The sequence below is a fragment of the Dendropsophus ebraccatus genome, chromosome 14 (genome assembly GCF_027789765.1).
Source record: "Dendropsophus ebraccatus isolate aDenEbr1 chromosome 14, aDenEbr1.pat, whole genome shotgun sequence".
Classification (NCBI taxonomy): Eukaryota; Metazoa; Chordata; class Amphibia; order Anura; family Hylidae; genus Dendropsophus; species Dendropsophus ebraccatus.
Genome location: NC_091467.1, coordinates 5,437,958 through 5,464,708, shown reverse-complemented (window position 1 = coordinate 5,464,708; position 26,751 = coordinate 5,437,958). Strand labels below are relative to the sequence as shown.

Here is a 26,751-nt window from a genome sequence, read left to right as displayed (position 1 = left end):
TTATGAAGAAAAAAAATCATTACTCCGACATAGTTAATTGTACGATCGGCCAAATTATCGCTTAGTGTAAACCCAGCATTAGGGTGCTTTTACACAGAAAGATTTATCTGACAGATTTTGGAAGCCAAAGTCAGGAATGGATTAAAAAAGAGGATAGATACCAATCTTTCCTTTATGACCTGATCCCTGTTTACTGTTCCTGGTTTTGGCTTCAAAGATCTGTCAGATAAATCTTTCTGTGTAAACGCACCATTATAAGGTGCGTTTACACAAACAGATTTATCTGACAGATCTTTGAAGTCAAAGCCAGGAACAGACTATAAACAGGGACCAGGTCATAAAGGAAAGACTGAGATTTCTCCTCTTTTCAAATCCATTCCTGGCTTTGGCTTTCAAAATCTGTCAGATAAATCTGCCTGTGTAAACGCAGCCCTAAGCATAGCAATGATCAGTATATGTGTATGTATATATATATTACCTTGATTGCAAGTAATAGTCCCCCAGGGGGACTTAGTCACTGTCGTATTTTTTTTTCTTCCAGAAATCAATAGTCCAGGCGATTTTAAGAAACTTTGTAATTGGGTTTATTAGCCAAATATGCCATTATCTGCATGTAAAAAGCCTTTCCCCAGGTCCCCCCCATCTTAATTTTTCCATCCACTGCAAAAAATCTGAAAATTGTGACTTGTTGCATGAGTCGTACCCTGTCTGCACTAGGGAGAGGGGAGGGGGGAGGAGGAAGGAGGGAGTTAGCCGGCAGCAGAAAGCAGATAACAGAGGATTATGCCCCTATTCCACAGGTCGTTTAGAGGAGCAAACGAGCGCTCTCAGCGCTCGTTTGCTCCTCGTTCCCCGCTCGCTGCCGCCGCTATTCAACCCGGCTGCAGCGAGCGGGTGAGTGCGGGAGGGGCGGCGGGGAGCTGCGGGGGGGCTGCTGATCGTCCGGGCAGCCCATAGGATATAGCAGCGTCTGCTGCCGACGCTCCTATTCAACGGAGCGACGGCAGCAGATCGCTGCTATATCAGTCGCTTGTTTTTCAACATGTTGAAAAACAAGCGACTGCAACGATCAGCCGACATGAACGATGTCGGCTGATCGTTGCACTTTATTCGACCGGACGATTATCGTCCGTAGCTGCCGATATCGGCCGAATACGATCGATAATCGTTCCGTGGAATAGGGCCTTTACAGGCACAGAGCTGGGTGACAGCTGTAATCTGAGCTCAGACAGGTCAGTGGTGACTGTCCCAGGAGATAAGGGTGAGGGATTTGTAGATTAACTCTTTGTTGTCCTGTTTTGGTCTTTTCTTTAGCTCTCTCCATAGGAGAACAATGAAGACAGAGGGGAGAGCTTCAAACTGTTTTTTCATGATAAAAATGCATTTTTTGGCTAATAAACCTAATTACAAAGTTTCTTAAAATCGCCTGGACTATTGATTTCTGCAAAAAAAAAAAAAAACACGACAGTGACACTTTAAAATGTGTAAAAAAAAAAAGTTAAATATTTTTAAAAATACACCAAAGCCCCTGCCTCAATAAAGATTAAAATCATCCATCTTTATATGTTTTTACATTAATAAAACATCTAAAAATAAATAAACCTATTATATACCGTAGCGTGCTTAATTGTCCGATCTATTAAAATATAACAATCATCATCTCATATGATAAACAACGTAAACAAAAAGAGGGAAAAAGAGCCAGGATTGCCGATTTTTTATGTATATATATATATATATATATATATATATACTGTATATATAATAAAAAGTGATCAAAATGCCCGATAGACACAAATATGGTATTAATAAAAACTTGACATAATGTCGCAAAAACTGACAGCCCTGTAAGTGAAAAACTAAAACGGTTATAACAGTCACAATAGGGCCATTTTATTAATAATTATTATAAGTATATATTAATATTTGCAAAAAAAGAATTTCATTAAAAAATAAATAAATATCGTAACATTTGAGAATCTGTGTAAACCTGCATATGGTTGTGTGGGGACTGAGCTATAGAATGATGGTATCATGTCACTTTTAGGCTATGTCCACACACCGTTAGAGACCGGCCGTTCCGTGACCCCGGCCATGTCACGGAACGGCTGGTCTCTGCCCGGATGATCTGTCCGGCCGCGGTACTCTGATGGTGCGTGCGTGCGCCCGCATCAGAGCTTCCCATAGCACACAGTGCGTCCGGAGCTGCTCGCTTCACTGTGTGAACTGACAGGTCTTTCTGCGGCTGAAATTCATTGAATTCCTGCCGCAGAAAACTGACCTGTCAGTTTTTTGCGGCCCCGCATGGGCTTCCGGCCGGAGCGTATACGATGTGTGTACGCTCTGGCTGGGATCCCATTCATCAATAGGCATTGTTCCACCCCGCAAAACTACGGCCGTACTTCTGCGGCGAGAACTACGGCCGTAGTTGTACGTTGTGTGAACATAGCCTTACTGTATATTGCATTGGGTAGACACAGGAACCCCCTAAACGTTACCATATTGCATTCTTTTTCCAATTTCACCCATTTATTTTTTCATAAATAATATTTTGGGGTTCCATCATACACTTTATGGTAGAATGAAAAGCGCCATTACAAAGTACAACTACTCCTGAAAAAAACAGCAAGCCCTAGAGGGGAGGAGAAAACAATGAAAATTGGCGCGATCCACTGGGTCATTTTGGTCTGGGTGCTCAAAGAGTAAGGGGTTGTTATTGTTGTTGTCGTAATTATATTATACTTGTTTATTGTTTTTGTAATTATTATTGTAGCTGTGCAGTTTAGGGGACAGACGTAACCCTGATACATTGTGCACCATTCCTAATCTCTCCAGACTGCTACTTCTTATACGATACGCGGTCTCCCCCATTTAAGAGCAGTTTCTTGACGTCCCCATGTCTTCCAGCACTGTGTGAAGTATGTGAAACATCTTGGCTGGCCTCTTGATCTGGGAGCCTTCGCTTGGGTTTTAGGATTTTTTTTCTTCATTTTTTGACTAATCACCAAAAGATACAATTTTTACAGAGGAAGGCCAAATTCTAAATAAAACCATCTGCCGCGCTCCAAGAGCAATCAGCCGGCGTGATTGCAGGGGAAATATTGTCAGTGCCACTACACATGTTATTAAAATCAAGAAAATTGTACAATCACTAAAGCAAAACACTAATCCTGTGCTTAAAGGAGCCCATGCCAAGCAGGAGGCGCTCAACCCGGCAGGGAGGGCTGGAACCGCGCAGAGACGGACAAAGGTTGTGGAGATTTCTGCACATTGCTGCAACAGCTACAGTTATTCCTGTCACTTTACTGCAACTGCTGCCATTAATACTGTCACTTTACTGCAGCAGCTAATATTAATGCTGTTATTTTACTGCAGCAACTAATATTAAAGGAGACCTGTCACCCCCCGTGCCGGGGTGACAGGCTCCCGACCCCCAGCTAGATGCTCTTATACAGACCTCATCTGTCCGAGTCCCGGAGTCGGTCCTGGGACGGAGATATCATGGTCAGAAGCCGACGCACGCGCTGTGGAGCATCTGCTGCTATTAATACTGTCACTTTACAGCAACTGCTGCTATTCATACTGTTACTTTACTGCAAATATTTAAGGAAATAATAGCAGTTGGGACATTTTATTTTCAAACTTGCTAGGGAGAGAGTGGGTGGAAAAAAAATAGTGGATTTGCCTCCCCGCCTCCAGCGCTGATGCCACCTGTCTGCTGCTCTGGTCCCTAGCCGCTTCCTGTTGTAGAGACAGGGCTTGGGACGTGATGTTCCAGGTCTGCTTAGCCAGTCATTAGCTGTCGCTGACTGGATGAGCGGGCTTGATTCGTCACATCCCAGGCCCCGTCTCTACACCAGGAAGTGGACAGGGACCAAATGCACATTATTTTTTCACCTATCCTGTTCCCAGCAAGTTTGTAAAAAATGTTCCGGCCAGGACTTTTCCTTTAATATTGTCACTTTATTACTACTACTTTATTACTGTTCTCTGTTTATAGTCTGTTCCTGGCTTTGGCTTCAGTGGTCTGTCAGATAAATCTGTGTGTGTAATAGGGCCTTTAAATACACCGCCTGGTAAATATGGTGATGACCAGATTGGGTCCCAGCACATGAAAACCATTTGTTGTCTCCATGAGGAAGTTCTAGAACATGGGTCTCCAAACTGCGGCCCTCCAGCTGTTGCAAAACTACATTTCCCATCATGCCTGGACATCTAAATTCAAAGCTTTAGCTGTCCAGGCATGATGGGAGTTGTGGTTTCTGTCACGGCCGCAGCGGCGTCCCGTGTTCCGGACCCGGCGCTGCTGCTAGTTCAGCCCCTGGGGGCGCCTCACCTCTCCTCCGCTCCTGTCTCCGTCTGTGCCGGCCGGCGCGCGTCCCCGCCTCCTAGGGCGCTCGCGCGCCGGCTGTCTCAGATTTAAAGGGCCAGTCCGCCCTTAATTGGTTAGTTGCACCAATCACTCCCTATAAATCCCAGCATGCCCTGTCCCTTGTGTTGGAGCCTCTACATGCTTCCCATAGCGTTTGGCCCAGCCCCCTGTTGTTCCTGTTTCCTATCCGCTACCTGGTCCCTAGTCCTTGTTCCTGGTTCCTGCTCCTCTGTCACACTATCGCTCCTGTGTTCAGCCTGTCACCTGCAGTTACGCCTACAGACCTCTGCCAGCACCATCTCCTGCCTACTGCTCCTGCCACGCCTCGCCTGCCGTCACTGGCAACCAAGCCAGGGGTAGCGACCTGGGGGTCCATCCCGCCTTGCGGCGGGCTCTGGTGAAAACCAGCGGCCCCTTAGACTCCGCTCCCTGGTGAGGTTAGTGCCATCGCTGGTGACGGTCCAGTGGATCCACTACTCCAGGCGTTACAGTAGGCTCCAACCATGGATCCCGGCGAGGTGCCTGATATCCGTGACATAGCTCGAGTGGTCGCCCAACAGGCGCAACAAATCCAGCAACAGTCGCAGCAGATCCAGCAACTCACTGCCGCCTTACAGCAGCATACTACAGCCCAGCACACACCACCTCCTGCTGCTTTTTCTACACTCCGACTGGCTCTCCCAAGCAAATACTCTGGTGACTCCAAGTTGTGCAGAGGATTCCTGACTCAGTGCACCATGCATATTGAACTTTTAAGTAGTCAGTTTCCCACCGAGCGCTCTAAAGTGGCTTTCATCATCAGCCTATTGGAGGGTAGAGCTCTGGCCTGGGCCACGCCGCTATGGGACCGAGATGATCCTGTTGCTGCCAATCTCTGAACCTTCCTAGTCGAGTTTCGCTCCGTCTTTGAGGAACCTGCCCGTGCCTCTTCAGCTGAAACTGCTCTGCTCAACCTCTCTCAAGGGAGCTCCTCTGTTGGTGACTACGCCATCCAGTTCCGCACCCTGGCGGCAGAATTAGACTGGAATGAGGCCGCTCTAATAGCCACCTTCAAGAGGGGCCTGTCCAGTCGGGTGAGAGACGTGCTTTCCGCCCGAGACCTACCTACCTCCCTGAACGAACTCATCCTACTGGCCACCAGGGTCGATACTCGTTTTTCTGAGAGAGAGGAGGAGGTCTGGCATGAACGGCGACTAGGCCTGTCCCGTCGTTATCACCAGCTGGCGCCGGTCTTCCAGTATCCTGACGTTCCGGAGTCCCAGTCGACTCCTGAGATTCCTATGCAGGTGGAACGGGCTCACCTGACGCCTGATGAAAGACTTCGTCGTCTGGAGCTGAATCTCTGCCTCTACTGCGGTGGTTCGGATCACTTTCGGCTGAGATGTCCACAACGTCCTCAAGCGTCCGGGAAACTCCAGCACCTAGGTCCGGTGGGAGAGGTCTCCCTGAGTGTGAATGCCACCTCTCCAAGTTTGTCTGTGCCAGTTTCCATCCAGACACCCTCAGGACAAACTCACCAGACTACTGCCTTTCTCGATTCTGGGTCAGCAGGCAATTTTATTGCAGCTACATTGGTCCAGAGATGGCGGCTACCCGTGACCCCACTAGCCAGACCCCTGACTATCTCCTCGGTCACGGGCGAGATTCTTACCGACCATGTGCACTACCAGACCGCACCTCTAGTCCTCCAGGTGGGCACTTCACATCTGGAAAAGATCTCCTTCTACGTCCTGCCCCATTCTTCTTCCACCATCCTCCTGGGACTCCCTTGGCTGCAATTACATGCCCCTAAACTGGACTGGAGAACCGGGAAGATTCTCAGTTGGGGTCAGGACTGTTCCAACCAGTGTCTGAGGTCACCTCAGCCCAAGCACTCTATGTTGTCACCCAAGCCCGCCAAGCCTTTGTCCGGCCTACCGGCGGAATACCAAGATTTGCCTGATGCCTCCTTCTGCAGGCAAGAAAGAGGGGGAGGCCAAAGGGGGGGGGGGGGTACTGTCACGGCCGCGGCGGCGTCCCGTGTTCCGGGCCGCCGCCGCGACCTCCTCCTGCCCCATGCAGCCGCCGGGGTCCTTGTGCAGGGACCCGGCGCTGCTGCTAGTTCGGCCCCTGGGGGCGCCTCACCTCTCCTCCGCTCCTGTCTCCGTCTGTGCCGGCCGGCGCGCGCGTCCCTGCCTCCTAGGGCGCTCGCGCGCCGGCTGTCTCAGATTTAAAGGGCCAGTCCGCCCTTAATTGGTTAGTTGCACCAATCACTCCCTATAAATCCCAGCATGCCCTGTCCCTTGTGTTGGAGCCTCTACATGCTTCCCATAGCGTTTGGCCCAGCCCCCTGTTGTTCCTGTTTCCTATCCGCTACCTGGTCCCTAGTCCTTTTTCCTGGTTCCTGCTCCCCTGTCACTTCATTGCGCCTGTGTTCAGCCTGTCACCTGCGGTTACGCCTACAGACCTCTGCCAGCACCATCTCCTGCCTACTGCTCCTGCCACGCCTCGCCTGCCGTCACTGGCAACCAAGCCAGGGGTAGCGACCTGGGGGTCGCCTGCCGCAGCAAGTCCATCCCGCCTTGCGACGGGCTCTGGTGAAAACCAGCGGCCCCTTAGACTCCGCTCCCTGGTGAGGTTAGTGCCATCGCTGGTGACGGTCCAGTGGATCCACTACTCCAGGCGTTACAGTTTCGCAGCAGCTGGAGGGCCGCAGTTTGGAGACCCATGTTCTAGAAGATGACAGCTCATACCTGGCGTAGAACATAGGCTTCGGCTTATGAGGTTCTAAAGCCATTTGCAGTAACCTGAGGCTGTTAGGTGTTGGGGGTGTACTGACTAGGCACATGTCGCAGTGGCCAGGAGTTAAGTAGTTAATAAGGTTGAAAAAAGACAAGTCGTACAAGTTCAGCCTACAGAAACCCTACTGTGTTGATCCAGAATAAGGCAAAAACCCTTACAAGGCAGAGGAGAATTGCCGCACCACAGGGAGAAAATTCCTTCCTGATTCCAATGGCGATCCGAATCAGCCATGACAACATCATGTGGCAGAGAGTTCCATAGTCCATAGAGGGGTATGCCCACCGCCGGGTATACTGACACACAACTCTTTAAAGAAAAGGTGTGAAGTGTGAGTAATCACACAGTCCAATTCTTAAACAAGCTAAACACTTTACTTAAAGGGGTTATCCAGCGCCACAAAAACATGGCCACTTTCCCCCTACTGTTGTCTCCAGTTTGGGTGGAGTTTTGAAACTCAGTTCCATTGAAGTAAATGGAGCTTAATTGCAAACCGCACCTGAACTGGAGACAAGAGTAGGGGGAAAAGTGGCCATGTTTTTGTAGCGCTGGATAACCCCTTCAATGCTTCAATGCAATACAAAAATAGTACTTTGCAATAAGGTGATTGATATCCTCCCGCCCCCCCCCCCCCCAAAACAAAACAAAAAAATAATAATTCTTACTTGTCCCCTATTCTGCGTTGCTTGATCTTGACTTGTAGGACAGACTAGGGGGTTACCAAGGGGCCTTGCCTAATTAAAAGCAGAACTCTGTCGGGGTGGCTTGGCTTTGTAGAAATCTTGATAGAAGAAATCGCATATGGTTTAGGATAAGATACTCCTGCCAGAAAGATCACTGAGTGCCAGTTTTGGTAGCACAAGGCCCGAGCGAAGCTAGCCACTCAAGGTTCCCCAAGATGGCAGAGCGAAGATCAAATGAGTTCTTCGGCTTTATCTGCACTTTGCTCCTCTGCAGAATAACCTCTTTCCTGGAACGTCCTGACTACATAAAGAATAGTCACTCCAGACGTAGACAAGTGTCCCTATAGGGAAATTACCCCACCTTTGGCATTAGCACTGCATAGTACTTGTAATCACACTGTAGGAGCAGACTTTCAGGCCAGGCCCTGGAACGAACTTCTGCAGGAACAGGCTCTTGTACACACCCTCTCTAGACAAACTGACCTAGAGGCCCACCTAAGGACCTTCAGGGAGCTTATATAACAAGGGACAGCACTTGTCTCCCATTGGTTGGAAGCTTTTAGAACAAACTAATGAGGGTGTCATAGGTTGTTGTGTTGTGTGGTACCCAGCTTACGTATTGGTGGAACAGTGAACAGAAAAACACAATATTAACCCCAGTAATACCTTTAGCTGTGCAATATACAAGAAAGTGAGACACCAAGTGGGAAAGGATTAGAAAGCAACCTTCAGGTCAGAGCACAGATACACCTACAAGAATACCCGAGGACAGGAAGTAGTGGCACTCCTGCTGTGGGACACTACACATTGGTATGTCTGACCAGCAGCAGATAGAAGAGCAGCTCCCACTCACCCTCTCCTGCCTTGTCTCCATCACACACTGTCCTTCTGCAAGAACTATAGCACAAGAAACAACTTTATCTCACAGGACACCGCAGAGGTTCATGAGAAGAGAGAAGCAAAGGTTTATAATGGAGCAGATGAGGAGAACCATGAGCAAATATTTCTGCAGGGCACCTGAACGCCAGGCGACATGCCACTTAAGTCATTCGTGATTCTTGGCTTGAAAAAATTCTGCTATTTCCACTGCCATAATTAATAAGATTTTTTCATCATCTATAAATTTTTTGTGGATTTTTCTATAGTGCCAACAACATACAGCTGTTTTTATAACAACTTGGCGTACTGCGGATAGTTGGCTTTTTTCTGTAGCTGAATGTGGTAGATCTAAAACTGGCAAAAAAAAGGCATAGACACCCTTTATGTAATAGATTTCCTACAGATCCCTAAGATCAGATGGTGACACATAAGACATCAAATGGTGCACCTGTTACTGTTGTTAGGCACTGAGGTTTTTACCAAGATTTTCTACCCAGAACCATGTGACTGTCCACTACCACTACCACTATTCTGTTGGTGAGGTCACTGTGTACATACATTACATTACTGATCCTGAGTTACATCTTGTGCTATACTCCAGAGCTGTACTCACTATTCTGCTGGTGGGGTCATTGTATACATTACATTACTGATCCTGAGTTACATCCTGTATTATACCCCAGAGCTGTACTCACTATTCTGCTGGTGGGGTCATTGTATACATTACATTACTGATCCTGAGTTACATCCTGTATTATACTCCAGAGCTGTACTCAGTTTCCTTCAGAAGTCACATGCTTCGTGATATGGAGTCCCCTGTGTGCAGTCTAAGTGTCACATGTTCTGTCAGTATATACTATATACCTTTTCTGAAAAGTCCCAGAGGCTTCAACACCATGAAGCAAGAGGCACCAAACACATGAAGACCAAGGGGAGGGACATTGTTGTTGAGGAGCGCACTTAAGCTTTAGGATATAAAAAAGTATCTAAATCTTGAAAGCCCCATCAAATCCATTATCACCAAAAGGAAAGAACATGGTAACAACCCAACCCTGCCAAGGGGCAAGAAGGGCAGTTATCAGAGATGCAGCACAGAGACCGAAGGTAACCTGGAAGGAGGAGAGACTGAAGGATCTGTATATACCACCACAATAACCTGTATACTCTATAGCTGGGCTTTATGGAAGTAAATAGCTTTTGCCTACAGCCACAGATAGGGCCAAAAGGTATATGGGAGTCACTTCATATGGAGCAAGGAGTTCTTCCAATGGGACAATGACCCAAAGGCAACACTCCAGTGCTTAAAGTGGAAATGTGGAAGGAATGTGTATTGGAATGGTCTACTCAAAGCCCAGACCTTACTTAAATTGAGAATCTTTGGTTGAACAGATTGCTGTTCCCGCGCGGAAACCATGTTACCTGAAGGAGGTTTTGCCTTGAGGAATGGGCAAAAATCCCAGTGGTAAGTTCTGGCAGCTCATAGAGACGTATGTAAAGTGACTGCCTCTGCAATTGATGCAAAAGGTGTCTCCGAAAGTACTGACAGGAGGGGGGTGAATAGTTCTGCACACTGAAAGTTTCTGTGTTTTTGTCCTATTTGTTGTTTACTTCACAACAAAAAGTGTTCCAAGTGGTGTCATGTTCTGTACACAAAGCTATGGAAATCCTCATAAGATTTATTTTACTTCCAGGTTGTGGGGTAAAAAAAAAACAAAAACACACAAATACCAAAGTAGGTGAATGCTTTTGTAAGCCATTATATGTACAGCAGCTGAGTCTGGGGTTAGTGGTGATGATAAAGCAGCATCACATGGTGACCCCATCAGGCAGCATTAATGGTCTGTCCTCTCAGTCCTCTGTATAATGATGACGTTCCACTCCGGCACTCAGAGATATGTCAGGGGGGATCAGACCCCTCCATAATACTTAGTATATTGCATCATCACTGGCTGTTTTAGAGGCTGTGATGTGGAACGTAGTGCTCTCCGGGGCGCAGTGTGACCACATGAGTGTGCACCATTAGCCTTTATTTATATGCTAGGCCAAGCCTTTTGACGTCCATGTGTGCAGGAGATATCTAAACACAACTGGGATTTCCTGCTTAGAGGTGTTGATTCACGAGCAAATAGTGGTGTTGTGTCACCAGAGCGCTCAGCCATGACACAGCCCCCAGCTATGTGCATTCTCTCCTCACTCTACACCTCCATATACTCACTATAGGGAGCACACAGCTGCTACGTGTATCTGCTGCACTTAGCTCCGTAATGAAAAGCCTTCATAGCAGATCATATACAATGTACAGAGGATGAGCAGCACAAATAGCTCCTCATACAAGCCGGAACTCCTCATACAAGCCGGACCTGCACATACAAGCCGGAGCTCCTCATACAAGCCGGACCTGCACATACAAGCCGGAGCTCCACATACAAGTGGACCTCCTCATACAAGCAGGAGCTCCTCATACAAGCCGGAGCTCCTCATACAAGCCGGACCTCCTCATACAAGCCGGACCTCCACACACAAGCCGGACCGTCACATACAAGCCGTACCTCCACATACAAGCCGGAGCTCCACATACAAGCCGGAGCTCCACATACAAGTGGACCTCCTCATACAAGCCGGAGCTCCTCATACAAGCCGGAGCTCCTCATACAAGCTGGAGCTCCTCATACAAGCCGGACCTCCTCATACAAGCCGGACCTCCTCATACAAGCCAGAGCTCCACATACAAGCCGGACCGTCACATACAAGCCGGACCTCCACATACAAGCCGGAGCATCACATACAAGCCGGACCATCACATACAAGCCGGACCTCCACATACAAGCAGACCTCCTCATACAAGCCGGAGCGCCACATACAAGCCGGAGCTCCACATACAAGCCGGACCTCCACATACAAGCCGGAGCTCCTCATACAAGCCGGACCTCCTCATACAAGCCAGAGCTCCACATACAAGCCGGACCTCCACATACAAGCCGGAGCTCCACATACAAGCCGGACCGTCACATACAAGCCGGACCTCCACATACAAGCCAGAGCTCCACATACAAGTGGACCTCCTCATACAAGCCGGACCTCCTCATACAATCCGGAGCTCCACATACAAGCCGGACCTCCTCATACAAGCAGGAGCTCTTAATACAAGCCGAACCTCCACATACAAGCGGAACTCCACATACAAGCCGGAGCTCCTCATACAAGCCGGTACTCCACATACAAGCCGTACCTTCACATACAAGCCGAACCTCCTTATAAAAGCTGGAGCTCCTCATACAAGCCGGAGCTCCACATACAAGCCGTACCTTCACATACAAGCCGAACCTCCACATAAAAGCTGGAACTCCACATACAAGCCGGAGCTCCACATACAAGCGGGACCTCCACATACAAGCCAGAGCTTCTCATTCACGTCACACCTTCACATACAAGCCGAACCTCCACATAAAAGCTGGAGCTCCTCATACAAGCCGGAGCTCCACATACAAGCCGTACCTTCACATACAAGCCGAACCTCCACATAAAAGCTGGAGCTCCCCATACAAGCCGGAGCTCCACATACAAGCCAGAGCTCCTCATACAAGCCGGAACTCCTCATACAAGCGGACCTCCTCATACAAGCCGGAGCTCCTCATACAAGCCGGAACTCCTCATACAAGCGGACCTCCTCATACATGCAGACCTCTTCATGCAAGCCGGAGCTCCTCATACAAGCCGGAGCTCCTCAAACAAGCCGGAGCTCCTCATGCACTCTAGAGACAGCTCCTTAAGCTTCATGGGTCATAAAGCAGAGAAAAGAAACCTAATCTATTAGAAAAACATAGTTGTCCTGCGATCTGTCCTGTATTGTACTCCAGAACTTGATTCACTGTTTGTTCAGTGTCTGGACAGAACCTGCTCTTCTAGGAAATTTTGTCTTTACTTGTGATGCTTACAAACATGCCAATTGTTTCCTATACCAGCAGGACAGTGACTGTAGCTGTTCTATGTCTCTTAACATACCCAAACACCACTGGCATTGTCTTCCTCGCCGGACATCAGTGGTATTTCCCTCTATACTCAGATCTTACTGGCATGGCCTTCCATGCCTGCATTCCACTGGCTTACCCAGATATTATTGACATTGCCTCGGATCATGTTGATACTGTCTTCTTTACCCAGAGCTTTACAGACAAGCCAGAGCTCCTCATACAAGCCGGAGCTCCTCATACAAGCTGGACCTCCACATACAAGCCGGAGCTCCTCATACAAGCCGGAGCTCCTCATACAAGCCGGACCTCCACATACAAGCTGGAGCTCCTCATACAAGCCGGACTTCCACATACAAGCCGGACCTCCACTTACAAGCTATAACTCCTCATACAAGCCGGGGCTCCTCATACAAGCCAGAGCGCCTCATACAAGCCAGACCTCCACATACAAGGTGGACCTCCTCATACAAGCCGGAGCTCCTCATACAAGCTGGACCTCCACATACAAGCCAGAGCTCCTCATACAAGCCGGAGCTCCTCATACAAGCTGGACCTCCACATACAAGCTGGACCTCCTCATATAAGCCGGACCTCCACTTACAAGCTATACCTCCTCATACAAGCCGGAGCTCCTCATACAAGCCAGAGCGCCTCATACAAGCCGGACCTTCACATACAAGCTGGACCTCCTCATACAAGCCAGACCTTCTCATACAAACTGGACCTCCATATACTGTACAAGCTATACATCCTCATACAAGCTGGACCTCCACATACAAGCCAGAGCTCCTCATACAAGCCGGAGCTCCTCATACAAGCCGGACCTTCTCATACAAGCCAGACCTTCTCATACAAACTGGACCTCCATATACAAGCTATACCTCCTCATTCAAGCTGGACCTCCACATACAAGCCAGAGCTCCTCATACAAGCTGGAGCTCCTCATACAAGCTGGAACTTCTCATACAAGCTGGACCTCCTCATACAAGCCGGAGCTCCTCATACAAGCTGGAGCTCCTCATACAAGCTGGACCTTCTCATACAAGCTGGACCTCCTCATACAAGCCGGAGCTCCTCATACAAGCCGGACCTTCTCATACAAGCCAGACCTTCTCATACAAACTGGACCTCCATATACAAGCTATACCTCCTCATTCAAGCTGGACCTCCACATACAAGCCAGAGCTCCTCATACAAGCTGGAGCTCCTCATACAAGCTGGAACTTCTCATACAAGCTGGACCTCCTCATACAAGCCGGAGCTCCTCATACAAGCTGGAGCTCCTCATACAAGCTGGAACTTCTCATACAAGCTGGACCTCCACATACAAGCCAGAGCTCCTCATACAAGCCGGAGCTCCTCATACAAGCTGGACCTTCTCATACAAGCTGGACCTCCTCATACAAGCCGGAGCTCCTCATACAAGCCGGACCTTCTCATACAAGCCAGACCTTCTCATACAAACTGGACCTCCATATACAAGCTATACCTCCTCATTCAAGCTGGACCTCCACATACAAGCCAGAGCTCCTCATACAAGCTGGAGCTCCTCATACAAGCTGGAACTTCTCATACAAGCTGGACCTCCTCATACAAGCCGGAGCTCCTCATACAAGCTGGAGCTCCTCATACAAGCTGGAACTTCTCATACAAGCTGGACCTCCACATACAAGCCAGAGCTCCTCATACAAGCCGGAGCTCCTCATACAAGCTGGACCTTCTCATACAAGCTGGACCTCCTCATACAAGCCGGAGCTCCTCATACAAGCCGGACCTTCTCATACAAGGCAGACCTTCTCATACAAACTGGACCTCCATATACAAGCTATACCTCCTCATACAAGCTGGACCTCCTCATACAAGCCAGAGCTCCTCATACAAGCTGGAGCTCCTCATACAAGCTGGAACTTCTCATACAAGCTGGACCTCCTCATACAAGCCGGAGCTCCTCATACAAGCTGGAGCTCCTCATACAAGCTGGAACTTCTCATACAAGCTGGACCTCCTCATACAAGCCGGAGCTCCTCATACAAGCCGGAGCTCCTCATACAAGCTGGAGCTCCTCATACAAGCTGGAACTTCTCAAACAAGCTGGACCTCCTCATACAAGCCGGAGCTCCTCATACAAGCTGGACCTTCTCATACAAGCTGGACCTCCTCATACAAGCTGGACCTCCTCATACAAGCTGGAGCTCCTCATACAAGCTGGACCTTCTCATACAAGCTGGACCTCCACATACAAGCCGGAGCTCCTCATACAAGCTGGAGCTCCTCATACAAGCTGGACCTCCTCATACAAGCTAGATCTCCACATACAAGCCAGAGCTCCTCATAAAAGCTGGACCTTCACATTATATTTGCCCTGCTATTCCGGAACAGATACTCACAAACATGCCAATTGTTTCCAATACAACCAGCAGGATAGGACTGTAGCTGTCCTATGTCTCCTAACTTACCCAAACACCACTGGCATTGTCTTCCTGCCAGACATCAGTGGTATTTCCCTCTATACTCAAATCTTAGGGCCCTATTCCACAGGAGCGATAATCGGCTCCATTCGGCCTATTTTTGCTCGGTGGAATAGAGAGAACGATCAGCCGATGATCGTGTCATCGGCTGATCGTTCATTTAGGTTCAGACCTAAAATCGTTGTTCGCCACCAGCGCATCGCTACGGATCTAACAGATCGGCGCTCGTTTACGTCGTTGATCGGGCCCCCATCGGCCCGTGCAATAGGACCCTTACTGGCATGGCCTTCCATGCCTGCATTCTACTGGCTTACCCGGATTTTATTGACATTGCATTCCTTAATCGTATCATGTTGATTTTGCCTTCCTTACCTAGATCATTGTGGCATTGCATTCCTTACACAGATCTTGTTGGCATTGCCTTCCTTACCCATATCATGGTTGCATTACCTTCCTTCCCAGACCTTGTTGGCACTGCCCTTCTTACTTAGATCTTGTTGGCATTGCCTTTCTTATCCAGACCTTGTTGGCACTGCCCTTCTTACATAGATCTTGTTGGCATTGCCTTTCTTATCCAGACCTTGTTGGCACTGCCTTTCTTACATAGATCTTGTTGGCACTGCCCTTCTTACATAGATCTTGTTGGCATTGCCTTTCTTATCCAGACCTTGTTGGCACTGCCCTTCTTACATAGATCTTGTTGGCATTGCCTTTCTTATCCAGACCTTGTTGGCACTGCCCTTCTTACATAGATCTTGTTGGCATTGCCTTTCTTATCCAGACCTTGTTGGCACTGCCCTTCTTACATAGATCTTGTTGGCATTGCCTTTCTTATTCAGACCTTGTTGGCACTGCTAATCTTACTTAGATCTTGTTGGCATTGCCTTCCTTATCCAGGTCTTGGTTACATTACCTTTCTTACCCGGATCTTGTTGGCACTGCCTTTCTTACTTTCTTACTTGACATTACCTTCCATACCCAAGTATCGGTGCCATTGCCATCTTTCCTTTAGAGCTTTTTTTTTATTATTATTTTACATTTAATGTCCTTATTATTGGCTACTAAATGTGGTGTAATGACTCCTAACTTCTACAATATCTGCCCTCCTTTACGTGTGGGAAGCTGTTGGGTGGCAATGTGCCGTGTGGCAGGATGGGTGGGACAGTCTGCATCCCAATCCCTTACATCCTAGATGGGCCTGGTGATAGAAGAGATACTCTTCATAGAGTCCCTGTATTCTTTCGTGCAACATCTGCATCCAGTTACCGGGATCTGTGTGGTGGCCAGTCCTGTGCACTGACACACGGCTTCAGAGCACTTTAATCAAAACAATTTGCCAGCTGATTATGGCTGCTACTCCCGGATGATCTCTTCCCTCAGCCAAAGGCCTTACAACATGCCTGGGGCTAATCAGATTGTTTCCTATAAATCGGCGTGACTCTGGATGCACATCATAACCCGCTCAGTGCCAGTAACTCCTTAGGGGGAATAAACATTTGTAAACAATGTCGGGGGAGGAAGGAATCAGCGGACATGTTCCAATTTTGGAGAGGTGCAGGAATGGCAGAGCCATGTGATGTCTGACTGTAATTGGATGCAATGTCACTACATGTAAAGCAAAATGGAACTTAGATCGGGTTAGGCTGGGTACACACCATGTTTCGGCAGTATGTCTCTAGGGTACGTTGTAACACTGTTACACAAGGTAGGCTGACATACACAATGGCGCACCCATTCACTTTAATATACTCATCATAGTTCAGCTGTAACTACATTCAGGACTTTGCTTTTGTGTCACACAATAAAGTATGCGAGAAATGGGCCGAAACAGTCATCTGTGTGACTGCTGCCACCGTACATGGCATAGGTTGGTATAAGCTCTATGCCAGTATTCCTATGTATACCAGCCATGTACTGCCAAAATACAGCATCAACCCAACCTTAATACCTGACCCAAAAGATAATAGACATTTCACTCTCTTTTAGGGATTTTGTGCTCTACCTCACACCTGTCTATTTATGAGATGGCCAGAGGGTGAAATTGGAGCACCGGAGAGGAGAATGAAGATAACCCCTTTAATATTACTGAAGTAACAAACTCGATATTAGGGCCCTGAGCCATTATTGTCCTGGATAAGGCTAGAAGCTTTAATGATGCCAGAACTTGGCTTCACCTATATCAGTCACCTTCGCTGGGCCCTCCCTGTGGCTCCCAGTACTCAGATACTACCAGGACTTACAGAATGTGATGACAAGCAAATTAGTCACAAGGAATGAGCATCCAAAGTACATAACTATATGTGTGTGTGTGTAACAAGAATAAGAATTTCAGCTCCTCTGTCAGGAACTGAAGATGATAAAAGGTTTGAGGACTCTATAACGATCCGAAGATTGCCCTGAACACTAACATAGTACTAGACAAACTAAGCCTCGATGTCCCTGTGGAAAACCTGGAATACTGAGCTTAGTAGAGTTGCTCAATTGGCCATAGGACTCAGAAAGACTGAAATTAGCTATTGACGTCTCCAATCTGAAAGATTCCTAAGGGTCTAGGATCAAAGAGAAGAAGCAAGATTCACAAATTACTGGGTTTATACTAAAAGGCAATATACTTCAATCCGCACAGGACTGCAGAAGCCAAGGATTTCATTTTGCACAGTCCAGGTCTGGCACACAGGATCATATATAGCAAGAAATGACTATTGTGGTGGACCCAAATGATGCAAAAAACGACTTTATTATAGTTATCATAAAGTACAAAGCAATAGTTTAGTTCATCCAAATCTGTACAGTGAGAGTATAAAAGATTAAGGTAGGCTAAGGTACTGTCGGGGAGGTGCCCTACCTAACATATCACGAGGACTGCTGGGTCAGGCGTCCCTTAGCCAGGCGGTGTCTGGCCCTGCACTGGACAGTCACCAAGTCAGGGTACAGACTGTCTAGAGATGTATTGTGTGGTTGTGATCAAAAGATCAAAGATGATTCACTGACGCTGACCACACGCCTCAGGACATGAAATTATTGCAGTACATCTAATTCTGCCGATTTTACCCTCTGCCTGACCAGGAGACATCTCCCCCTGGGCTCTTTGGACTTTTGGACTAATGACATCCACCAGAGACACGTACCTATATAATCTGTGACCCTCTGCATCCAATGCACGCATCATGTGCATTGATAATATGATTTAAACCCGGACCGTGTGTGTTACATCACTTACTGCAGAACCACTAACCTTTAACATAAACTACTAACCAACACATCTGTTGGACTGACTCTGGACCTGACTGACAGGCTTTGTACAACATCATCACTAGCCTATATCAGGACCTGTCTATATCACTACTCTTCTCACAAAAGAACGTGGCATCTATTGTGAGATTTCCTTTTTGATGACAACATAAACAGTATCTCCACATTATTCCCTGATGAACCTACTGTATGCACACCACATAGGGGAAACGCGTTGGAAGCGGAAACCTTTGAAGGATCTTTTGTCATCTCACAATGTGAAGAAAGTGCACACACTTAAAGGGGTACTCCGGCGGGGGGGGGCACTTTTTTTGATGGGACCGGGGAGTGGGTGGCTGAGGAAAAAGACGTCCACTCACCTCCCCGGCATTGCGGCACTCCGGTCCCCGGACGCTTCCTGGTGTCTGACGCCACCCGAGACGCTACGTCTCAGGCCTGCTCAGCCACTCATTGAAGGAGGCGGGATCCGTGTCAAGTCCGCTCAGATCCCGCCTCCTTCACTGAATGGCTGAGCGGAACTGAGATGTAGAGTCTCGGGTGGCGTCAGACACCAGGAAGCGGCCGGGGACCGGAGTGCTGTGATGCGGGACCCGCCGCTGGAACTGGGGAAGTGAGTGGACGTCTTTTTCCTCAGTCACCCCCTCCCCGATCCCATCAAAAAAGTGCTCCTCCACCGGAGTACCCATTTAAGCCATGTCACATTTTAAGTGACTGTTGCCGTATACTTACCAGACGGAATCATCTTTGATATTTTGATCACACCCACAAAATACATCTCTAGACAGTCTGTACCCTGACTTGGTGACTGTCCAGCGCTGGGCCAGACACCGCCTGGCTAAGGGACGCCTGACCCAGCGGTCCTCGTGATATGTTAGGTAGGGCACAATAGGGCTACCTCCCTGACAGTACCTTAGCCTACCTTAATCTTTTATACTCTCACTGTACAGATTTGGATTAACTAAACTACTGCTTTGTACTTTATGATAACTATAATAAAGTCGTTTTTTGCATCATTTGGGTCCACCACAATAGTCATTTCCTCCTTATTCTCCTTGTTTGCACGATAGACTTGTGGGGACCGTATTCATAACCACACAGCCAGGTACTCTTACTTCTTTTATTTACATTGCAGAATAGCAGGATGATCAGTAATGTGACAACCTTACGTTACACAGCTTGTGAAGGAAGATTTATGGTCGTTCATAGTGGATCACCTCAGAATATGTTGCAATTTGTTTCCCGACTAAAATCTTTCCATCTCCATCAGGGACCTAATGAGAAGTTGCTTCAATACAGCCAAATGGTTTCTGAAACAGAATCTAATAGGGACCCTCTAACCTAAAAGGATTTCAAGCCCTATGTGCTTTACCGTTATATTACCATCAGGATCTGTGCATCCCCCCTGCCCCCCATCCCATAAAGGATGGAATCATATGGAGTTTGGTTTATACCTTATACGCTATGACATCTCCAGCTGAGATAATACTAATACTCTTCTTAATGCAAGCTAAGGAGCAAGAAACAATGTGAAGGTGCCGCCACATTAGAGGTGAAAAATCATCCATCTTAACATTTACGGAGTCAACTCCTAAGTGGTATGGGATTATGAGGAATGATGGGCCTGGCTGCAGATCTGAGGTGTAAGTGCAGGCTTGGTGGCCCAGTGCCTTCATTTTGCCTGTAAAGAAGGACCAGGAGATCGGCCATGTGCAGGCCTTACTTTCTGTCCTTTCTTACCTGTCTGTACCTGGAAGGTTTTGGTGATAGATTCAATTCATATGCTGGAGCTGCTGTGTAAGTAAAAACAATCATTTCCTTGCACTTTGCTTTCAGACTGTATATATGCCACACGGGTCCTAATGAGCGGCCAAAACCAACAATCAAGTTGAGTTGAAACCACAAGTTAAACCAATGTTCGACTCTTTTCCTGAGGCCGAACCAAAACCGCAGGTGTTATACATAGTAAAACCTGATGCCTTCATAGCGGGATCTCGTCTATTTAGCATTGTTAAACCAGGCCTGGTACAGTCGGGCCCTGTTTAGGCCTTAGGTGGGTTTTAGAGGAGTTATAAGAACTCAAGTTGTCGGGCTCAGAATAAAATGATACCAGGGTGTAGAGTTGTTGTCACCCTCCCATCCATAACCCAGGATGCCAGACAGCCTGGCCAGGCCCCCACATTGCAGTTTCTAGAATAGTGATCGGCTGGTATGGATCAGCTGTAACCCTAAATAAGCTGACAAATAGTAGACAGTATAGCGGGATAATTCCTTCTATGTGGTTTGGGGTTGGGCACCTATAGTCCGCACCTCAGGTCTGTCATCATGGCCCCTAGTTTCCTGTTTTTTGTGTGATGTCATTTTAGGCTCCACAGCCTTCGGTTCCTTCATCTTATCGCCGTCCTGTGACACAACCGGATCACCTAATACATCCCGGGGCCGGATCATTGTATTGCCTGGATCGTGTTTGTAGATGATTAATTCATGTGTAACACAGCAAATAAGCAAGTTCTGCGTCCAAGACTTAGCCGTGAAGTGATGTCATCCGGCTCTCCCCATGCCAAGCGGTGATCACTGTTCTGGTGTTTAATACAGAGCTGTAAGTCGGTGGGTTTGGACGTCTGTCTGCATTGCTATGAGGTCATATTTGGAGCTGAGCAGTGTATCTTTAGAACAGTATCTTCTTTCTTATGGAGACGGCTCCAGCATCTTGTGCTACAAAGTATTTGCTGTTAAGTTAGAAAGGAGAGTTGTAAACTGTATATATAGTAAAATAAAGCAACACGCGTGTGGATGTCAGCAGGTCAAAGGCTTGTGTGCAGAGTATACGGTATATATCTCAGTGTAACTTGTACAGGAGATATTATCTATAATCTACCTGTATGTGTTAGGTTACAATACTGTATAGATATAAAACCAAAAAATTTATGCAACTCGATTATATTACACCGAACTATGAAGTGTATCTAACTGACATAGTACATTACACCTATTATATATATATATATATATATATATATATATATATATATATATATACAGTGTATCTAATCGACAGGATACATTATACCTATTACATATCTATGCAGTGTATATAACAGGATACATTACACCCATTACATATCTATACAGTGTAAATAAATGGCAGGATACATTACACATATTAAATATATCTATACAGTGTATATAACTGACAGGACACAAAACACCTATTACATATCTATATAGTAATACATTACACCTATTACATATCTATACAGTGTATATCACTTACAGGATACATTATACCTATTACATATCTATACAGTGTATATCACTGACAGTATACATTATACCTATTACATAGCTATACAGTGTATATAACTGACAGGGTACATTACACATAACACAACAATAGTTCTCTCACTCTCCAGCCATCACCATGCTCTACAGATGGGCTGTGCCTTCTTCAGGAGAGCTATCAGCTTATATATCCCCAGTCACGTTCTAACGAAGCGATTTTGTGAACAACCTGAAATCATTCACCATAATACATGGAACGATAGTTGTTACGATCATAATTACAATATACGAACGATTGTAACGGACGATGTGCATAAACTGTGGTAGCCTCGGACAGTAGTGCTAATGTCGTGACGCCAGTGTTTGTCCAGCACACAGGTGTAGTGTTGATACCGGTTTAGTGTATAGCCGGTTTGTGTCCCCAAAATGGTTGGTAACCTGCCAGGTTGTTGCGGGTCCCGTGCGTTAGTATAAAAATAGAACAACTTTACTCGAAGTTTTGAAGTTTCACACTACACGGTTTCACAAGTAGTGAATCTTTACACAGACTTGAATGCTTAACCTTTAGTGCTCGAGGGAGGTGCTTGAGAAGAAGTACAAGAGGTAGTTGCAGATAATGGCGTATATGTATGCTATGGGTCGTTTAGGCACAGACTTCCAGGGCGGACAGACTATGTCTATTGTCGTCTATGTGCATGAGGCTTGCTGTAAAGCATGTCACTAAGTGCTGTTTAAAACAAACCAGACAAGTGGGCAGCCCCCATAACAATGTACAAAAAGTAAAACAAAAAAAGATTAAAACAGAAACAGATTGGAATAAAAGAACATTTTTTTAATATGCTCTATACTCTAATGAGCAAAAGGAAATTTAGGTGACACATAATAATAATAATAATAATAATAATAATAATAATGCTTTTATTTGTATAGAGCACACAGATTCCGCAGCACTTCACATAGTTTTGCCAATTATTGCAATTATTCTTGTCCCCAATAGGGCTCACAATCTAAATCCACCTATCTGTATGTTTTTGGGTGTGAGAGGAAACCGGAGTACCCGGAGGAAACCCACGCAAACATGGAGAGAATATACAAACTCTTTGCACGTATTTGTTGTCATGGCCACAGACTACAAACAAGCACTTTGTAGTCTGGTAGTGGCAGCAGGTAAGGACTACCGTTAAAACAATTCTTACATTTGTATAATATTTAGTTTTTTCTTGGGAATTATGCGGAATTACTCTCCTCTCACCTCAATGCTTGCCTCCTCTTTCCCATGGTTGAGGGCAGTGATGTCCTGGCTGTCCCTGCACTGATGGCTGAGGCCAGCACTGCTCACTGTGCGGACACATAGACTCCTGACCTTAGAGTTTGAGTCACTTGTGGGTAAGATGACTATTATTAGCTCTGGTCAGCCAGTGGAGGAATGCAGCCTGCACAAAGAGACCAGAGAATGGAGGTCAGAGCTATGCGCCTGCGAATACCACAGCTCCTGATGACTAAACCAGAGCAGCAACAAGGACGCTGTCGGGGATAAAAAGGAAAGTCGGGTTATTTCTTAGCCAGGTGCAGGAGAAGGATCAGTGTCATGTGATGACTTCATACAGCCAGGACATATATATATATATATATATATATATATATATATATATATATATATATATATACAGTATATATATATATATATATATATATATATATATATATATATATATATATAATGTTATACTGTCACACCAGCTCCATCCATACACAATAGCCACGTATTGTAGAAAAGAGTAATGGAACCACCCATTTTGAGGTGGCTTTGTGGTTGCGGTGGGGGGGGGGTGTCATTGGTGGGGTCGTGGTGGCTGCTGCTGAGGGGGGGAGGCACATGGGGTTAGTGTTGGGTAGACTCGGGCACATAGGTTTTTGTCAGGGAGACTTCTGCACTTGGGTTTTGTATTGTAGAGTCGGGCACATAGGGTTGGTGTTGGGGAGATTTGTGCACTTGGGTTTATTATTGGGGAGAGTTGGGCAAAGGGGGTTTGTGTCAGGCACATGGGGTTGATGTTGGGGAGACTTCTGCACTTTGATTTTGTATTGGGGAGTCGGGCACATGGGGTTTGTGTCAGGGAGACTTGGGCACTTGGGTTTTGTATTGAGGAGAGTCGGGCACATGTGGTTTGTGTCAGGCACATGAGGTTTGTCTCAGGGAGACTTGGGCACTTGGGTTTTGTATTGGGGAGAGTCGGGCACATGTGGTTTGTGTCAGGCACATGGGGTTGGTGTTGGGAAGACTCGGGCACATGGGTTTTTGTCAGGGAGACTCGGTCACATGGGGTTAGTGTCAGGGAGACTCGGCATATGGTGTTTTTGTCAAGGAGACTCGATCACATGGGGTTGGTGTTGGGGAGACTTGGACACATGTGGTTTGTATTAGGCAGATTGGGCCAGTTGGGATACTGATTGACTTGGCCTCATTTTTTGATCTAGGTGACTGAGGCATTTTATAGTCGCTGACAGACGGAGCAGAACACTGGGACCACAGCTCAGTTTACCCTGGCACAGTCCTGACTTTTACAACTGCTCTTCCTGTTTAGCTTTGCAGAGGTCAATTTCAAGAGCACTGAGGGGGCACTTTAGAGCGGCCACAAGATCCAGGGTGGGCAAAGCTTTCAACTCTGCCATAAACACTTCCAGACTTCCTCTCCATCACAACAGCCTGCTTCTGATCAGAAGGACGTTTTTTGGATGATGCCGAAAAGGCTGTGCGCAGAACATTATCAGTCCCTCTCCTGTCAGCAAGTCCCATCATGTCAAGAGGCACTGTGGTCTGGGCTCTCCATTCTAGTGATTGAATCATTGCTTCACAGACACACCTGTAAATGTGATAAGATATATTTATTGCACATAGTGGGGGTCCTTGGTGACCACTTCTGCAGGATTGCCTATAGAGATTGCTTACACATGTTTTATATGAAATAACATTGGTACCCACAGTTACCCATCATCCTGCAGCACATGGACCTATAGATGAGGGTGTACCCCATTACCTTGTATAGAAGCCAAGAGGACACGGGACAACATTGTGAACATAATCTCTGCTGTACATGTCAGTCCTGTAATAATATAGTCAGTGGGACCCCTTGTGACCGCAGTGTGGTAATCTTGCGTTGTGATGTCCGCTATGGCCTCATTTCTTCTATATCTTCTTATTTATTGCCATGTACTGCTCTTCCCATTGATTTCCCTCAAGTTCACTTCTCAGCGGCTTTTCACATTCTCCATAAATTACCCGAACGCTTCAAATCAAAGCTGAAGAATGGAAATTCATTGAGCATCTGCTCCTCTTCCCAGACAGCGTCCGCCATTCCCTGCCCCGACACAGCCTCATAAAACATATATGAAGTGGATTGAGTTGTCTCTCAGTAGGAAAGGAAATGTTTTCTCTTCCGTTTCAGGAATGTCTAGTGTTTGACATATTTTTCCTCATATTCCATCCTTCAATAGACTCCATGATGGCAAATTTTATTCACGGCCCTCAGTGACTCTTGAAAAATGGCCTCCTTTAATGGAGCCACTCAGGAAAGCCTCCCTAAGAAATAATGGGGGCGTTTGTAAGGTCTGACCATTCCCTGGAAAGGAATCTTGTCTTCATATATTATAAAATTCCAATTATTCCCCGTGCAGTCCAGAGTGAGCCAACCTTCCTGTCTGCGGTATATATGAGGCTCTGGGACCTCCTCGCACCATATGCGCACACATTCGAGCTAAAATTAACAAAATCCAAACACAACCCTTGCGGCAGCAATATCTGAACCTGCAAGTCACATGTTACCAATAAAATGTGTGAAGGCAGCCAATATTCATATCAGTTTTCTGTTTACCATCCCACTGTTATTACATAGAGATAGAAGAGGACTGCCCTGTAGCCTGGATGACGTGTGCTAGAGCCCTGCATGACCATGAAGTCCCATCGGACACAATAGCGGAGCTGACACACTAATCGCCTTTCTGATGGAATAACATGTTGTGACCTGATGCAGCCAAATCAAGCCGTGGATCCAGAAGAAAGGATTGATACATCTCCTGACATTTGTATCAATAGACTTCATGTACAGTGTTAATAATAATTAAAAGTTAAGCAATATTTAACTCCCGATGCCCTGGCACCACTGTCCAGAAACTGATTCACCTCTCGATCCCCCGTTGCCACTGCACAGACAATGACTCACCTCCCCAATCCCCCACCGCCACTTTTCAGATACTGACTTGCCTCCCCGATTCCCTGGCACCACTGTCCGGACACTGATTCACCTTCCCGATCTCACGGTGCCACTGTCCGGATACTGACTCACTTCCACGATCCTTCGGCACCTCTGGACACTGACTCACCTCCCCAATCCCCCACCGCCACTGTCTGGACACTAACTCACCTCCCTGATCCCCCGGCACCACTCTCCGGACACTGATTCACCTCCCCGATCCCCCACCGCCACTTTGCAGGCACTGATTTACCTCCCTGATCCCCCGACACCACTGTCTGGACACTGATTCACCTCCCCAATCCCCCGCTGCCACTGTACAGACACTGACTCACCTCACCCATCCCCCAACACCACTGTCTGGACACTGACTCACCTCCCTAATCCCCGGGGCCACTGTCTGGACACTGACTCACCTCCCGATCCTCCACCACTGTTGTCCAAACACACTGCAACAGTGACACTGATTGTCGCTATTAGGATGTACGGAAAGAAGCTGAAAGGGAATCAGCTGTAATTTACATTCCAAACTTTTAGCACAAGGAGACACATGGTACCTTTCAGGTATCCAGCTGTACTTACAGAATGTATATGCTATGAATACGGGAGACATTTATAAAGTCCGGCATTTTCTGCACCGGACTTAAAAATGTCCCCGCAGCTCCGGCAATACGGATATTTATGTAGAGGCCTCTACATAAATCCTGTGAGCACGGCAGAAAACCTACGCCAGCTGAGACCTGGAGTAGATTTTCTTCGTATCTTTAAGAGAAAACTATAATGAATCGCGCGGACTCTGAGTCCGCGCCCCCCCCCGTT

At 47.0% G+C, this 26,751-nt stretch overlaps 1 long non-coding RNA gene across 1 annotated transcript in view; it reads left to right on the top strand.

Moving 5' to 3' along the window:
* LOC138772552 (uncharacterized) overlaps window positions 1-26,412 on the top strand; it is a 28,569-nt gene extending 2,157 nt beyond the window's left edge. Inside the window, exons 2-3 of the long non-coding RNA XR_011359777.1 lie at window positions 22,680-22,849; window positions 25,576-26,412. This is a non-coding gene — a long non-coding RNA (uncharacterized lncRNA). The remainder of the gene's footprint in view (window positions 1-22,679; window positions 22,850-25,575) is intronic.
* Window positions 26,413-26,751: the final 339 nt, after the last annotated feature.